Here is an 18732-nt window from a genome sequence, read left to right as displayed (position 1 = left end):
GTCTCAAATAGGAGTGGCAGCTGTAGGTGTTAAGGGCCACAGTGAAACAGAAGACTGAAGCCCCCCACGTCATGTTCCCCAAATGCCAACCTATGGATAACCTGTGTTTACAGCAAAATGAAAGAAATCAAGAGTTAGACACAGAGTCTAGGTGAACTTCCATCGTTAACCTGCCAGACCTAAGGGCAGCTGGTAGAAAATGGCCACAGAAAACAGAGCAGTGACAATTTAGTTCTTGATTCCCTCTGTTAATGTTTTCTAACTTTAAATGTCAGCTGTTGTTATGTGGCGTCAAGTCAATCCTATGTACAACAGCTCGGAACCCTGCTCTATCCTGAGCCAACCTTATTGTCTCTGACACACATTACCAAGTCACTGAATCAATTCATCTCATCCAGGGTGTTCCTTTCCTGCACTGTCCCTCTACCCTCCCAAGCATAGTGTCCCTCTCACAAGGGCTGGTCCCTCCTGCAACATGCCCAAAGTATGTCAGATGGAGATGGAGCTTAAATATCCTTGCCTCCAAGGAGCAGCTGGGTTTCACTCTCTCTAGGATGAACCTGTTTGTTCTCATAACTTGTTGCTGTTGTTTGGTACTGTCGAGCTGAGCATGGCTTAAAGCAACTGTGAACAAAAGATCTGAATCTTATTCTATCCTGAGCCATCCTCACACTTCCTGACATATAAGAGCCCACTGCAGCAGTCACCCTGTCAATCCAGTTGAGGGCTGTCCTCTCCTTCACTGACCCTCCCACCCTTCCCAAACGCATGTCCTTCTTCAAAGAATAGCCCCTCCAAGCAACATGTCCAAAGTATGTGAGGCAAAGCCTCATCATTCTAGCCTCCAAAGAGCACTTAGGTTGCACCATCTCCAAGATATATCTGTTCATTCTCTTAGCCATCCATCGAATGGATGTTCAGTGCTCTTCTCCAATACCACAGCTCAACGGTGTCAAATATTTTACTATCATCCTTATTCATTGTCCAAGTCTCAAATGCATAGCTAGTAATTGGAAAGACTATGACCTGAATCAGATGCATCTTAGTCCTCAAACTGACATCACTACTCCTCAAAATTTTGAAAGATCCCTAACTGCCTTATTTCCTGACTGCTGGTACCAAAGGTGTTAACTGTGGATCCAAGCAAAATGAAGCTACTGACAGTTTCAAACTCCTCTCCATTCATCATGATGCTGCCTATCAATCTAGTGGTAAGAATTTTCGTTTTCCTGACACTGAAATACAATCCAGACCAAAGGTTGCATTCCCTTATCTTCTGCAACAAGTGCTTCAAGCCCTCCTCACTTTAAGCAAGCAAGGTTGTGTCAGCTACATAACACAAATTATTGGTGAGTCTCCCCCTAATGCTGATGCCACACTCCTCCTCATAGAGTACAGCTTCTCGGATAATTTGCTCAGCATATAGACTGAACAGGTATGGAGATAGAACACATTCCTGTCGCACTCCATTCCCAATTCCAAACCATGCAGTGCTCCCCTGCTCCATTCACACAACAGCCTCCTGGTCCAGGCACAGGTTCCTCATGAGCACAACAAAGTGCTCTTGGATTCCCATTCTCCTCAATGTCAGCCACAACTTGTCATCATACACACAGTCAAACACCTTTGGATAGTCAATAAAACACAAATAGACATTCTTCTGGTATTCCGTACTTTCAGCCAAGATCCATCTGACATCAGCATTGATATTCTCCTATCAGGCCATGGTGTATTCAATACTCATCTTCAGCACTACAGCTCAAAGGCATCAATTCTCTTCCTAACATCCCTAGTCATGGTTCAGCTTTCTGAGGCACAGCATGTAACTCTGAAGACCATGGCCTGGATCAGGCACACTTTAGTCTTCAGATTGGCATCACTGCTATTCAGTATTCTGGAGATGTCCCTGACAGCAGACTTTCCCAATGCAATTTGTGTTTCGGTTTCCTGGCTGCTGATACCACGAGAGTTGATTGTGGAGCCAAGCAAACTAAAGCTGTTAAAAATCTCAATTCCTTCTCCATCTATCATGATGCTACCAATTGGCCCAATGGGGAGAGTCTTTGTCTTCTTGATCTTGAACTTCAAGCCACATTAAGGCTGCAGTCCTTCATCTTCTGCAGCAAGCGCTTCAGGTGAATCTGTTTTTATAAAAACGTGTTGCTGTTAAATCAACTCTGACCTGGTAGGATAGAGGAGAACTGTCCCTAGTCCCACTAAGCTGACAATATGATCACTAAAAGACGATTTAAAATTCCAGTCACAAGAGGAAAGAATAAAATCCTAAGAAAATACGATGCCATCTTATAATGACACTCCACAATAAAAATAAAAGCTTGTTTTTGTTGCTGCAGCTGCTGTTGGGCGTTACTGAGTAGACTACAAACTCACGGGGACCTGAAGAACAGGTCAGAACCCTGCACCGTCCCGCACCCCCCTCCTCCTCTGATACGCTCACGCCCACTGTTACGATCCATCTTGTTGAGGGGCTTCCTCTTTTTCTCTCTCTAGCTTGGCCAGTATGACATCTTCCAACAAAGAGATTCTCCTCACCACATGCCCAAGAATAAGAGACTAAACTTCACCATCCTTGCCTCTAGGGAGCACCTTGGTTGCACTTCCTCCTAGGCAGACTCGGGTGTTCTTTTGGCAGTCTATGGGATAGTCAATATTCTGCATCAAGATTATTCACAATTCAAAGACATGGATCCTTCCACGGTCATCCTTATTCATGACCAACAATCAGATCCATGGGAAGCAACTGAACGTGAAGTGGCTTGGACCAGGCACATCTTGGTTTTTTAAACTGATTATCTTTGCTCTTTAGCACTTTGGAGAGCTATCTTGACAGCAGATTTTACCAATGCAACACATTTTTTTTTAATTTCCTGTTATTGACTGTGGATCCAAGCAAAATAAAAACTGTTGACAACTTCAATCTTTAACCATCTATCATAACGCTGTCCAGTATATGATACTCAAAACACTCACCTAAGGTAAAAACTCTTATAGGAGAAAAAAAACAACACCCAACCTTCCTTCCTTACAACAAGGGCTAGCAAATAAAAACAGTAAGAACAGATAATTTAAAAAGTAACTCTGGTGGCCTAGTGGCAGGAAGCTGCACTGCAATCCCAGAGGTGTGCAGTTCGAATCCACCAGAGCTCTGCTGGAGAGAGAAGGAGGGACAATCTCCTCCTGTACCAGTCAGATCCGATTTCTCACACACACACACACACACACACACACACACACACACTAAATTAAAAAGAAGAAACACTCAGCCAAAAAAAAAAACCAGAGTAGAAAGACAAAAATCTTTTAAAAGACTAAAATGAAGAAAAAGAAAATAGTGTAGATTCTATATATGAATAACCCAAGTACATTTAGGAAATGTCCAAAATCTAAAGTGAGATTATATATCATTTACATGCTATCACCTGAAGATGATTTAGAGTGGCTGATTAAAAAGACATACATACATAGCATATACAAAAAAGTCCAAAAGGTGGAGGTGACCGCCACATCCAAGCTGCCATTTCTGACAGCTGCACTCCCGATTCTGGGGCTGGATCCGTCTCCACTAGCTGGAGGCAGCCACCTGACAAGTCCTGGGATATTAAAGCACTCCTGACTGTTGCCCACGAGATGTTAGGAGCAACTCTGTTCATCTCCAACAGACATCTTAACCAACAGTGTTTCAAACACTATCAAATGTTCCCTGAGGGAGAAAGCATACTTGCAGGGGACCTAGGATTCTGGAGCTCCTGCATCTGAGATTTTATCTAGCTTTCAGCATTTCAACAGGACAGATTTTTTCCCCCAGTACTAGGTTCCAAATTCCCCCTCTGGTTTTTACATAAGGAATAATAAAACATTGCCTCTTTAGGGAGCCCTGGTGGCACAGTGTGCTGCTAACCCAAAGTTGGCCTTTCTGCCAGTTTGAGTCCATCAGCAGTTCTATGAGAGAAAAATAGGCAATCTCCTCCCACTCCATCCTCAGCCTCAGAAAACCCGCTGGGGGGAGTTGGGGGTGGTGTCCAGATATGTGTCGATTACAACTCAACAATGAATCTGAGTTTTGTTTTTCATATCTTTACTGACTTTACCAGTAACTGCATAGAAGTTTTAGAATTATTCTTCATAAGTCTTTTTCTTACACTTAAAAAAAGGTGAAGACTTATGAAAATGTATCGTAGGAAGGTCATTTGGTGGAAAGCAAAGTCACTGTGTGTCAAAAGGTGCCTTTCAGAGGATTCTGGTTTTTAGCAGATAAAAACTCCACAAAGGCATTTACTCTGAGTGACTTTTAATTCCGTGACACCGCAGGACAGTATGGAGCTGTCCCAAGAGGTCTCCAAGGCTGGAAACCTTTAAGGAGGCAGGCTGCCTCATACTTCTGAGGAGCAGCTGGCGAGTTTGAACCACTGACCTTTCAGTCAGTAGCTGACTGTGTCACCAGAACTCATTTGCTACACCACCACCAGGTAAACCCACTGCTGCTGAGCTAATTCCAACTCACAGCAATGCTACACATCAGAGGAGATATCCCTGAGGGGCCGCAGAGCGACCATCTCCATGGAAGGAGCGTGGGCGCCAGTGGGCAGCGAGCTGTGCATCTAACCAACACATGACACCACACGACACCATGTGATGCGGCTGTGCTACTCTGAACCTCCATCTGCCCTGTGGAGAAAGTGGAGGCCACCCCTGTCCACAGATGCCCAGTCTCGGAGCCCAATGGAGGGACCTGTGAGCTTGAGGGTGCTGTAATTGTTACAGAGGCAGCTTCAATCTGTAACAGGCTGTCTATTCAAGGAATTGGGCTGGGATGGCTGTTAGAGTGGAAAAAGCAAACTGCAGAATTCAGGCAGTGTTCTCACAGTCACAGTGTATAAGTGGACGGAGGCTGAAACAACAGAACTGCTACCTCTTCTACCAGAGTGAAGCCTGGGTGAGCCAGACCCTCAGCACCACCTCGCTTTCCTGGGTCTCCACAGTGCTCTGCCTCCAACAGGAAACTGCCTCCTTTTCATCACTCATCGAAGAGGAAAAGATCTGAGCGTTCAGCCTCTGACATACTGCACTACAGAGGTTCAGGCCTTTTGCAGGCTTTGCTGTGTACTGCTTACTTTTTGTTCCCCTACTACAGTAAGACTGTACCACTTTCAAAATGAGAATACTAAAGAATTACAAAAAATATTTTTTATTCTACAAGTAGGCTTCAATGTCACATGTTTTACCCCAAAGAGCCACACGTGGCAAACTCACGTCACAACACTCCAATCAAAATACAGAAGCCCCCATAGAATAAAGGTCCAAAGAAGAGATGATACCGATGTGAGGCTTCCCTGTCCAGCACCTGGTTTGTCCCCTGCGCTGCCTCCTGCCATCCAGGCAGCCTGCCCACCTCTGAACCTCTCTGTTCATCTCCTCCCCCAGTTTCAGAAACATTTAGCTTCAGGAACTGCTGTCAGAAAAATGTCACCAGGAAAGCATCAAATGATGACAGCATATTAATAGCTGATGAGGCTTAACATATCAATCCCCCCAACCCCCCCAGTGGGCAACTGCATTTTAATAGAGGGACATCTGACGAAGCATGTTCATTCATCAAATGATGGCTTTCTAATCAAGCAGCAAGCTGGGGGGGGGGGAGCACGGAAGGAGAGCAGAGCAAAGTAAGATTTGGGTACCTTCTGGGAATGCTGTTGTTTGTTGTTGTTATGTGCCGTTGAGCCGCCTGTGACTCATATCAATCCTGCGTACATTAGCTCTGAACCCTGCCCTATCCTGTGCCAATCTGTCTCCAACAGACCTAATTTCATATCTCCAGTCACTGAACCATCCATCTTATCCTGAGTTTTCTTCTCCTACTCTGTCCCTCATGCCCAAAGTATGTGAAATGGAGCTTCAAAATCTTTGTATGTAGTGAGCAGCTTGTTTATACTCTCTCTAGGACAGACCAGTTTGTTCTCCTGGCAGTCCATGGCATATTCAACATTCTTCTCCAGTACCACAACTCATCGATCCTTCTTCTATCATCCTTAGTCACTGTCCAGCTCTCTGAGGCATGGCAAATATCATGGCCTGGATCGGACACACCTTAGTCTTTAAACTGACATCGCTGCTCTTCAGTACTCTTGAAAGGTTACTGACAGCAGACTTCTCCAATGCAATTTCACCTTTTGATTTCGTGACTGCTGGCACCAAGAGTGTTGCTGAGAGTGGAATCATGCAAGATGAAGCTGTTAACTATATCAATCTCTTCTCTATCATGAAGCTGCCAATCAATAGTGAAAATCTTTGTTTTCTTGGTGGTGAGCTTCAATCTATATTGAAATCCTGAATAAAGATGACAGAAGCATTGATGCCTTTTAGCTGTGGTGTTGAAGAAGAGCACTAAATATCCCATGAACAGAATGAACAAATCTGTCTTGGAGGGAGTGCTCCTTAGAGGGAAGGTTAGCGAAACTTCATCTCATTTTGGGCATATTGTCAGGAAAGGTCAATCCTTGGATGGTCAGACCCTGAATGAGATTGAACTGACACAGTGACAGTAGCAATGGGCTTGAGTATGTCAGAAATGATGAGGATGGGACAGGTTCAGACCTGGATGTTCACAGGGTTGCTATGAGTCATACTCAACTCAATGGCACCTAACAACAATAATAATATCACCTAGATTTTATATTCAGCTACATACAACCAGCAACACCCCACTATTAACCCTCTCCCCCTATGCCCCTGTCATCTCTCCCACAGACATGATTCTCTGGTGCTGGGCAAAGACTGACTCCCATGGCCACCAGTCCCCACAGCGCTGTCTGCTCTGACACTGCTCGTCCTCTGCAAATTCCAGGCTCAAAGCATCTCGGGCTTGCTGCTGCCTCCCGAGCCTCATCTCCTCTACACAGTCTTCTGTTTCCTCCTTCCACTCCTACCCCCCATCACCTCCTGGTCCACTTCTTGGTCTTCCCTTAACACTGGCAGCCTGTGTGAACCCGTGTAAACATTCCACTGACCTAGACCAAATCCAGGCTGTCCAGACGATTCCGATTCAGAGTGACCCTGCAGGACAGAGCGGGCTTGCAAGGTGGGAACTGTACAGGAGCAGAATGAACTTCTTTCTCCAGCGGAGCAGCTGATGTGTTTAAACCACCAACCTCAATTTGCAGCCTAACACTTTCACAACTGCTCTACCATGGCTCCTTGGCTTATCCCTTATTGTTAAGTATTGTCAAATTGGAACCAACGCATAGCTGACTGTCTAGTGGGTTTTCAGAGGCAGAAATTGTACAGGAGGAGACTGCTCACCTTTCTACCACTAAGAAGCTCATTGCTTTGAACTGTGTGCCTTTGGGATTACGGTGCAGCTCCTTACCACTCCGGCTCCAGAATTCCCCACCACTACTGCCTAGGAAATGCAATAAACACTCCTCAGCTTCCCATTCAAGGCTGTGACTTTTAACTTACTTTCTAGTTTTCTTTTCACTACTCTAATAATAAGGTCCTGAAACTCAAAACTCTCCAAAGTCTTGAAAGCAATGACATCAGTTTAAAGACCAGAATGTGCCTGATGCAGGCCCCAGTCTTTTCAGTCACTTGCTATGTGATGAACAGTGAAGAAAGATAACAAAAGAATTGACGCCTTTGAGCTGCGGTGTTGAAAAGGAGTACTGAATATCCCATGAACTGCCAAAAGAACAGATAGATGTCTTAGAGAAAGTGTAGTCAGTGTGCTCCTTAGAGGCAAGGATGGTAAAGCTTCATTTCACATACTGTGGCTATGTTGTTAGGAGAGGCTATTCTTTGGAGAGAACATTTAGCTTGGAAAGATGGAGGGTCAGTGAAAGAGAGGAAGACCTTCAGCAAGTTGGGCTGACATAGTGATGGTAGCAATGGGCTCAGGTATGTCAGAGATGAGAAGGACAGCACAGGGTTCGGATCTGTTGCTCACCAGGGGGCTATGAGTTGTATTCCATTCAAAGGCACCTAACAATAACAACAACATCTCTAATAAGGAGGGAGAGTTCTGGTAGTGTAGCAATTAGAGTTGCGCCAGGCAAAGTAATGAAGTACGCAAGTACTGAAGAGCAATGATGTCAGTCTGGAGACAGGCCACGGTCTTTGCAATCACTTGCTATGCATCAGAGAGCTGGACAATGACTAGGGATGACAGAAGGAGAATTGATGTCTTTGAGCTGTGGTGTTGAAGAAGAGTACTGAATATACTACGGACTGCTAAGAAAACAAACAGTTCATCCTGGAGATGGTGAAGCCAGGCTGCCCCTTGGAGGCAAGGATTCTGAAGCTTTGTCTGACATACTTTGGACATGTTGCAAGGAAGGACCAGTCCTTGGAGAGGGACATCATGCTTGGGGAGGTGGAGGGACAGCGCAGGAGAGGAAGACCCTCAATGAGACAGACTGATTTAGTGACTGGGGTAATGGGGGTTGGTGTGTCAGAGACAATGAGATTGGCACGGGACAGAGTCGGGTTTAGGGCTGTTGTACATAGGGACGCTATGAGTAGCAGGCGACTCGATGGCACATAATAACAGGTAACCTCTGAGGGAGGAAGATGGGCAATCTCCTCCTGTGCGATTATAACCTCAGAAACTCGATATGCAATCAGCTATGAATGGAGCCCACTGTGATGGCATGAGAGAGACTCTAATGAGGAGGGAGCTCTGGTGGCCTCATCCATAGGGAGCTGCACTATTAATGCAAAGGTGGGGCCTCTCTGGTGGTCTGAATCCACCAGTGGCTCCTAGAGAAAAAGATGGCCACCTCCTCCTGTCCCATGTACAGCCTGGGCCAGTTCCAACTTGATGAGAGACTTTAAGGGGCAGAGCCTGGTGGCATAGTGCCTAACATGTTCGGCTGCTAACCAAAAGGCTGATAGAGCAAAACCACTATTTGTTCTGAGAGAAAAAAGATGGGCAGTTGTCATTTAGTCTCAGAAACGCAATGACAGGTTCATCATGAGCTGCACACAACAGACAGTGATGGATTTGTACTTCAATAAGGAGTCCTGGTGAAGTTAAGTGCTTGGCTGCTAACTGAAAGGTGGTCTGAATGAATGTACGGGCTACTACTCAGCGGGAGAAAGGTGTGGAAGTGTTTTGATCCAGATGTACAGGCTAGGAGGTCTTTGAGGGCAGTTGTGCTCTGTCTCAGAGGGTCCTTGGGATTTGGATTTAACAGATGGTTTTATTCTCTTCAATTACTCCTGTAAGACTGCATCAAAGGTTAAACACAGCCTGAGAACAATCCTACCTCCTCTAGTCAAATATCCCCAATTCTCCCAAAATAGGCTTATTCTCTCAGCTCCCCTTCATCTGGACCACTGTGTCAGTATTTCACTTGGAATTTGCCTTTGGGAACCTGTACTCCCCCTGGCTCCTCCTCTCCAGCCTAGCAGCCCTGTCTCAATGCTCTGGCCTCCCAGGACTTTCCTTCCAGCCAGCCTCTGAATGCTTGCTGGCCCCAGGGCCCTCCTGAACACTGGGTACACCAGTGCACATGCTTATGCGTGGGCGTACACACATGCGCGCGCGCACGTTCCTGCTCAAGCTCATTCACACTTCGCCAGTGTCTAGGAGGAGCTACCCTTGACTCTGCATTTCAGCTGTAGTTTCCTAGTGCTTATCATGTGACAGAAAGATAGGCAATTTCCTCCTGTGTGATTTACAGTGTCTGGAAACTCACTGGAAGGGTCAGTTATGAGTGGTTTCTGAGTTTTGACACTGTTATGTGCTGTCGAGTTGCCTGCAACTCAGAACAACAGCTCTGAAGCCTGCCCTGTTCAAAGGCAGTCTCACTGACTCCAAAACACCTACCCCCACTGCCCTAGTTACTATATTAATCCATCTTCCTCTCTTGCACTGTCCCTCCACCCTTCTTAGCATGATGTCCTTCTCCAAGGACTGGTCTCTCCTGGACATGTGCCCCAAGTATGTGAGATGGAGATTCAAAATCCTTGTCTCCAAGGAGAAACTTGGTTTCACTCTTTTCAAGACAGATCTATTTGTTTTCTTGACGCTTCTCTAGCACCACAACACAAAGGCACAGATTTTTCTTCTATCATCCTTAGTCACTGTCCAGCTCTCTGATGGATAACAAGTAATTGTGAAGACCATGGCCTAGATCAGGCACACCTCGGTCTCTAGACTGACAGCACTGCTCTTCAGTATTCTGGAGATGTCCCTGACAGCAGATTTTCCCAGTACAATTCATCTTTTGATTTCCTGGCTGCTGGTGCTAAGAGTGTTGATTGTGGAGCCAAGCAAGCTGTAACTGTTAACAACCTCAATCTTTCCTCCATCTAACATGGTGCTGCCAATTGGCCCAGTGGTGAGAATCTTTTCTTCTTGATGTTGAGCTTCAATCCATATTGAAGCCTATAGTCCTTGACCTTCTGTAGCAAGCACTTCATGTCCTCCTCAGTTTTAGCAAGCAAGGTTGTGTCATCTGCATAATGTAGATTGTTGATGAATCTTCCTCCAGTCCTGATGCCATGCCTCCTCATAAAGCTAAGCTCCCTCAATAATCTGTTCTGCATATAGATTTAAAAGGTATAGAGATAGGACACATCCCTGATGCACTCCTCTTCTGATTTTGACCATGCAATGTTTCCTTGCTGTGTTCTAAGGACTGCTTCTGGGTCCAAGTATAATTCTCACATTAATACAATCAAGGGTTCTGGGACTCCCATTCTCCTCTAGATTAGCCACAATTTGTTATGATTCATGCAGTATGAGGGCGCTCTGGTGACAAGGAACCATGGTGTCAACCCAAAAACATGCAGTTTGAAACAACCAGCTCCTCCATGGGAGAAGGATGGGCAATGTCCTCCCGTGTGATTTATTTCCTCTGAAAATTTGCTGAGGGTCAATTAAGAGTCTGTTCCTACACAACAATATACACGAACAATACATATACTCTGACCTATGGTGACCTAGGTGATAAGGAGTTGTACTGCTAACCCAAAGGTAGGTGGTTTGAATCCACCAGCTGCTCTTAAGGAGGAAGATGGACATCTTCCCCCGTGTGAAGCACAACTTCTAGAAACCCACTGGAGGATCAGCTGAGTATGTTCTAACTCAACGGTAACGAGTCGCAGTGTCCCTTTCTACTGCAGCTGACTCTCTTCATCCACAGGTTCTACATATGCTGATTCAACTGAGGATCAAACATACCTAGGGGTGGGAGAGCGCCCTTCAGTGGTCACAGCAATCCTTCAAATGATCAGAGGGGGCTCTGGTAAAGAGCCACTGGTCTCAGATATTCGAAGTAACCTAGAGATGATTTAAGGTACATGGGAGGATGCACATAGGTTATATGCAAATACCACATCATTTTTTGTAACAGATGAGCACCTGGCAATTTTGATATCTGCCTAGGATGGTGAGGAATGTCCTGAAACCAATTCCCTGTGGATTCCAAAGGCTGATGTTACTGTTCTCAAAAAGGAAAACACAGACCATCAAGAAAATTAGATGCTCAGTCAGGGAGTTTCAATTACTGATTTAAAATCTTTTGCTTTCAGAAAGAAGGAAGAAATTATAGTGGAAAGGAAATTATCACTTGAGTTCACCTAAGAAGTGAGGTCAAACACCTGAACTGACAGGTTCACCACAGAATAAAAGAAATAAAATGTTTCTCATTCAGAGATCAATGCTAAAACATTTACAAATAAAATGATACAATGTAGAGATCACTCTCAAAATAGTCTAGGAGGGCTTAGAGGGCACACCAACTGAGATCTGAACATTCTGACCATTACTTAAACTGGGCAAGAACTACATTGGGGCTCATCAGACTACTCCCCCTACTTTTATATGTGCTTGTCACTGTGTCAATCTGCCACATTCTTTGTCACTGACATCTCTACCTTTCCCAACATGATGTCTTCTAACAAAGACTGGTCCCTCCTGATAACAGGACTAAAGTACGAGATGAAGCTTGACCATCCTTGCCACTAACGAGCAACCTAGTTGCAATCCCTCCAAGACATATCTATCTGTTCTTTTGCAGACCGTGGAATACTCAGGACTCCTCTCCAACACTGCTAGTTCCCTGTTATGCTACTGTTTTGATGTCTGACAACTTCTTTCACTTGGAAGCAGCAAAGAAACTCTTTGAATGTTGATTTGTAAAGTAGGGTCCCTGAAATCAGTATCTTTGGTTTTATATCTTCTTAAAATTAGCAAATATTTACATTGCTATTACTGCAAATATACTGCATACCAAAGGAGAGGGCGCTCTGGTAGCTTAGTGGTAAGGAGTTGCATTGCCAACCCTAAAGCACATGGTTCGAATCCACTAGCTGTTCTGCAGAAGAAAGAAAGGCAATATCCTCCCGTGCAATTAATTGCCTCTGAAAGCCCACTGGACGGTCAACCAAGGGTCAGTTCGCCTAGATGGTACACAATAATAACTGTAGAGCTTAGTGTCACCACTGTGGGTTTTTTTGCTAAGGCTGCAGAAGTTTTACTCATTGCTTTTTGCATAATTAGTACAAATGTCAACATAATTACAAAGGATTCTAATGTTATGAAAACAGCTGTGACCGTGTGGACTCCTTGAAAGAAGTCTATGGACCATACTTAGAAAACTACTGTTCCAGAGCACACAAAGCTCATGCTTTTCAACACAAACACGCTGCGTACTAACACTATAGGCAGGAGATGGCAAAATTACAACAGAAACAAAGGCCTATTGACGCCTGCACACTACATTAAAACAAACGAGGATAGATCAAACTACTGCCAAGAAACTTATAAAGCCAGCTGTAAAGTTCATTGACAAGCCATCTCACTTCGCCAATACCTAGCATGTAAATATTTATGCATTCCATTTCTTTCTTAACAATGTCCAATTTTCCTACATTCATGCTTCTCACATTCCACATTCCAATCACCAGTGTCTGCTTACAACTGTTTCTCCTTTGTGTTTCCATATTTGAGGTCTCAGGCTCAGTTGCCATGTCTGCTAGTCTAAGTGTGCTCTACTGGACATAGGGTTTTCCAAGATCTGTTATTTCAGAAGTGGGTGGCCAATGTATTAGGCGGAATGTGGCATCAGGATTGGAGGAAGACCCATCAACAACCTGCGTTATGCAGATGACACAACTCTGCTTGATGGAACTGAGGAGGACCTGAAGCACTTGCTGCAGAAGGTCAAGGACTACAGCCTTCAGTATGGATTGAGGCTCAACATCAAGGAAACAGATTCTCATTAGTGGGCTGATTTGCAACATTATGATAGAAGGTGACGAGATTGAGATTATTAACATCTTTAATTTGCTTGGCTCCACAATCAACACTCTTGGTACCAGCATCCAGGAAATCAAGAGATGAACTGCACTGGGAAAGTCAGCTGTCCGAGACCTCTCCAGATTACTGAAGAGCAACGATATCTGTCTAGAGACTAAGGTATGCTTGATCCAGGCCACAGCCTTCACAATTGCTTGCTATGCATCAGAGAGCTGGACAATGACTAGGGATGATAGAAAGAGAACTGATGCCTCTGAGCTGTGGTGCTGGAGAATAGTATTTAATACACCATGGACTGCCAGGAGAATGAAAAGGTTTATCCTACAGAGGGTGAAATCAGGCTGCTCCTTGGAGGCAAGGATTCTGAGGCTTCGTCTGACATATTTTGGGCATGCTGCAGGAAGGGACCAGTCCTTGGAGAGGGACATCATGCTTGGAAGGGTAGAGGGACAGAGAAGAAGACCATCAATGAGATGGATTTATTCAGTGACTGGGGTAATGAAGGTAGGTGTGTCAGAGACAACAAAGTTGGCATAGACTAGGGCAGGTTTCAGGACTACTGTACAAAGGGTCACTATGAGTCACACGCAACTTGAGAGCACTTAACAACAACAACAACAAAGTTCACAGCAGGAGAGAAAGTGGAATCATCTTTTATGAAAACGGCTTTGTAAAAAGCATCCTGCTACTCAATAATATCAGGAAAAACAATTCTCATTCTGGTACACGCGAGTAGACTTAATCTTTTGACAAACATGAATTGAACTAATCATGAGAAAATGCTTATCTTCTGGGAGCAGAGAGCTATTAGTGGACGAGCCAGATCAGGTCCCCGTTCTAGTGGGAGGAGGCCAACTGCAAACAATGAATCAGTAAGTTCATTTCAGACAGTTATAAACTCTGCAAGGAAACTATAGGGAAGAAAAAGGAGTGGCAATAACGTGAGAGGCCAACTCATACTGAGTACTAGGCACAAGTCACAAAAACTGCCTGACATCAGGACAAAATGCAAATGACAGGAAGGAGTGATTCACTCCAAGAGCTGGGAGAAAGCAATCCCCACAAAGGGAATGTCAAGTGTGACAGCTCTAAGATGGGAACAGTTCCAGAACAGAAAGGCCTGGGTGGCTTGAGGCAGAATAGGAGGTGGGAATAGAAAAAACCAAAGTTGCAGCGGCTGTAAACTCACACTAGGTGCTCTGGACCAAAAGATTAAAAATAGGGTCTTACTCTAAGGCAGTTTAACAGTGATTTAAATGAAATGCCATGATCATGTGCATTTCATGAAGGTCACCTGAATGCTGTCCGAGGTATGAACCAGAGCTGTTTACAACAACAAGGAGACAATTATCCTTCCTCCACAACTTCAATCTGTATGCTGAGCAAATAATTTGGGAGGTAGGACTCTCTGAAGAACAAAAAGGCGACTGGATCAAAAGAAGACTCATCAACAACCTTGCTTGCTGAAAGCAAGGAGGAGTTGAGCTTACTGCAGAAGATCAAAGACTACAGCCTTCATAATGGATTATGTATGAACATCAAGAAGACAAAAATCCTCACCATTAGGCCAATAGGCAACATCATGATAGATGGAGAAAAGACTGAAGATGCCATCTTTCTTGGGCTAGCAGTTGTTGTTGTTTGTTGTTATGTGCCATCGAGTCACCAGCGACTCTATGTACAACAGCCCTAAACTCTGCTCTGTCCTGTGCCAATCACACTGTCTCTGGCACTCCCATCCCCATTATCCCAGTCACAGAATGAATCCACCTCATAGAGGGCCTTCCCCTCCTGCACCGTCCCTCCACCCTCTCAAGCATGATGTCCTTCTCCAAGGACCAGTCTCTCCTCACAACATGTCCAAAGTATGTTAGACGGAGCCTCAGAATCCTTGCCTCCAAGGAGCCACCTGGTTTAACCCTTTCCAGGACAAATCTGTTTTTTTTTCCTAGCAGTCCATGGTATTCTCAATACTCTTCTCCAGAACCACAGCTCAAAGGCATCAATTCTCCTTCTATCCTCCTTGGTCACTGTCCAACTCTCTGGTGCATAACAAGGGATTATGAAGACCATGGCCTGTATCAAATGCACCTTAGTCTCCAGAGAGACACCAATGTTCTTCAGTACTTTGGAGAGGTCCCTAACAGCAGATTTTCCCATAGCAATGCACCTTTTAATTTCCTGGCTACTGGTGCCAAGAGTGTTGACTGTGGGGCCAAGCAAACTAAAGCTGTGTACAATCTCAATCTCTTCACCATCCATCCTGATGCTGCCCATTGGTCCAGTGGTGAGAATCTTTGTTTTCTTGACATTGGGCCTCAATCCATATTGAAGGCTGCAGTCCTTGACACTCTGCAGCTGATGCTTCAGGTCTTCTTCAGTTTCAGCAAGCAGGGTTGTGTCATCTGCATAACGCACATTGTTGATAAATCGCCCACCAATCTTGACCCCACATTTCTCCTCATAGAGCCCAGCCTCCCGGATAATCTGTTCTGCATATAGGTTGAAAAGGTATGGAGACAGGATGCATCCCTGGTATACACCCTTCCCAATTTTGAACCATGCAGTGTTCCCTTGCTCTGTTCTGACGACTGCCTCCCGGTCCAAGTATAGGTTTCGCATTAGCACGATCAAGGGTTCTAGGATTCCCATTCTTCTCAGAGTCAGCCACAGTTTGTTATGATCCACACAGTCAAATGCCTTTGCATAGTCAATGAAACACAGATAGACATTCCTCGTATTCTCTGCTTTCAGCTAAGATCCATCTAACATCAGCTACAATATCCCTAGTACCACGACCCCTTCTAAATCCAGCCTGGACTTCTGGTAGTTCTCTGCTGTTGTGTTGTTCCAGGTGTTTTTGGAAAATCTTCAGTAAAATCTTGCTTGCATGTGAAATCAGTGAGATTGTTCTATAGTTTCCACACTCTGTTGGGTCACCTTTCTTTGGGATAGGAACAAAAGATGTATTACATCGGGAAAATCTCCTGTCAAGGCCCTCTCCAAAGGGTTAAAGATCAATAAGGTCAATTTAAGGACCAGTTTGCACCTGATTCAAGGCACAGTCTCTTCAATTACTTGCTATGTTTCTGAAATTTGGACAGTGACTAAGGATGACAGAAGAAAATCAATGTCTTTGCGTTGTGTTGTAGAAGAGTACTGAATATCCATGGACTGTCAAAAGAACAAATACACACGTCCTAGAGAAGATCCAGTCATAGTGCTGCACCTTTTCTCACATACTTTGGGCTTGTTCTTAGGAGGGGTCAGTCCTTGGAAAAGGACATCATGCCTGGAAAGGCAGAGGGTCAGTGAAATAGAAGACCCTGAACCAAGTATTGACACAGGAACCGTGGTAACAGGCTTAAGATATCAGAGATGATGAAGATGGCTTAAGATAGGGCAGGGTTCAGATCTGTTGCTCAAAGGGTCACTACGAGCTGTAGTTGACTCAAGACACCTAACAAAAGTAATATTGGGGAGCTCTGGTGGCCTAGTGTTAAGTGGCTGTGCTGCCATCACAAAGGCATATAATTTTCCTGGCTGCTTCACTGTAGAAAGAGGGATAATCTCCTCTCATATTATTTACAACCTCTAAAAATCCATGGAAGGGTCAGCTCTCTAATTCTTTTTTATCTTTTCCCCCCATTAAACTTGTTTTAATGGGTCTCAAAATTCTGTGACAAATTTTGGTCAAGTTGTTTGCATTTTAAAAGTACTGATTTTGCAAACTAATAACTTAAAACTGCCACACGAAAAAGAAATGTTACACAATACATTCCTTTCCTTCTGAAGGTTTTACGATGCACTGTTATCATTAGCTAGTCTTTTACTAAACTTCAAATGGCCAATTGAGACAAACAGTTCTGAGACCGTTCTTCCATCACTGATTAAGACTGGGGTGGCAGGTGTTATGGGTAGTATTCATTTAGCCTTTTGAGCTTTCTGAGCAGACTTGGTGACCGTCAAGCAGCCTTCTTGTCCACTGCTTTGATGAAACCCACAGCAACAGTCTGCCTCATGTCTTAGCAAAAAGACCTAGAGGATGGTAGTCAGAGAAGCTCTCCACACACATGGGCTTGCCAGGAACCGTATCAACAATGGCAGAATCACCAGACTTCAGGAATTTGGGGCCATCTTCCAGTTTCTTACCAGAATGGCGATCGATCTTCTCTTTGAGCTCAGCAAACTTGCAAGCAATGTGAGCAGTGTGACAATCCAGCACAGGTGCATAACCAGCACTGATTTGGCCAGGATGACTTAAAACGATCACCTGAGTAGTCAAGCCAGCTGCTTCCATGGGTGGGTCATTTTTGCTGTCACCAGCCACGTTGCCACGTCGAACATCTTTCACAGAGACGTTCTTAACATTGAAGCCAACATTGTCACCAGGCAGAGCTTCACTCAAAGCTTCATGGTGCATTTCAACAGACTTGACTTCAGTGGTAATGTTGACTTCAGTGGCAAATGTGACCACCATGCCAGGCTTGAGAACACCAGTCTCCACTCTGCCCACAGGGACAGTACTAATACCACCAATCCTGTAGACATCCTGGGGAGGCAGGACACAATCCAAAGGTTCAAGCAGTGTAGTCCCACTGGCACTGCCATCCTTCTGGGTGACTTTCCATCGCTTGAATCAAGGCATGTTAGCACTTGGCTCCAGCATGTTGTCACCATTCCAACCAGAAATTGGCACAAAGGCTACTGTGTCAGGGTTGTAGCCAATTTTCTTGATGCAGTTGCTAATTTCCTTAACGATTTCCTCATCTCTCTTCTGGCTGTAGGGTGGCTGCGTTGAATCCACTTTGTTAACACCAACAATCAGTTGCTTCACACCCAGTGTGTAAGCCAGATGTGCATTCTCACGGGTCTGCCCGCTCTTTGAAATACCAGTGTCAACTTCACCAGCAGCAACAATCAGGACAGCACAATCAGCCTGTGACGCTCTTGTAATAATTTTTTTTTATAAAGTCTCTGTGTCCTGCTTGCTGGTCTCAAATTTCCACAGGGGTATATCAATGGTGATGCCACGTTCAGCTTTCAATTTATCCAAGACCCAGGCATATTTGAAGGAGCGCTTTCCCATCTCTGCAGCTTCCTTCTCGAATTTCTCAATGGTTCTCTTTTTGATCCCACCACATTTGTAGATCAGATGGTCATTTGTGGTGGACCTACCTGAATCAACATGTCCAATGACGACGATGTTAATATGGGTCTTCTTTCCCATTTTGGCTTAGGTTTTGCAATGATATTCACCAACATCTGTACTCTGGTGACAAACCCGTTGGGGAAAAGCTGAGTCAATTCTCACTCAACAACACAAAACAACTACAGTAACCGAGCAAAGAGATAATGCCAACTTGGAAAAAAAAATAAATAGAGACGGTAGTAATCTGAACTAAGTGGAAAATTTTGAAGCTCCTCTTTCTTTTCCATAGCATCTAAGA

General features: G+C 44.6%; 1 protein-coding gene and 1 pseudogene across 1 annotated transcript in view; both read right to left on the bottom strand.

Moving 5' to 3' along the window:
• The window catches only part of LOC102852600 (charged multivesicular body protein 3-like), a 58660-nt gene that overhangs the window by 3556 nt on the left and 36372 nt on the right, over positions 1–18732 (bottom strand). The gene's annotated exons all lie outside the window — the stretch shown is intronic.
• Positions 17207–18512, bottom strand: LOC102851798 (annotated as a pseudogene).

This window comes from Elephantulus edwardii, unplaced genomic scaffold, assembly GCF_000299155.1.
Source record: "Elephantulus edwardii isolate Elephantulus edwardi_28Jun2011 unplaced genomic scaffold, EleEdw1.0 scaffold00283, whole genome shotgun sequence".
Lineage (NCBI taxonomy): Eukaryota > Metazoa > Chordata > Mammalia > Macroscelidea > Macroscelididae > Elephantulus > Elephantulus edwardii.
The sequence above is the reverse complement of the archived record's forward strand: the minus strand, read 5'-3'. Positions and strand labels throughout refer to the sequence as shown.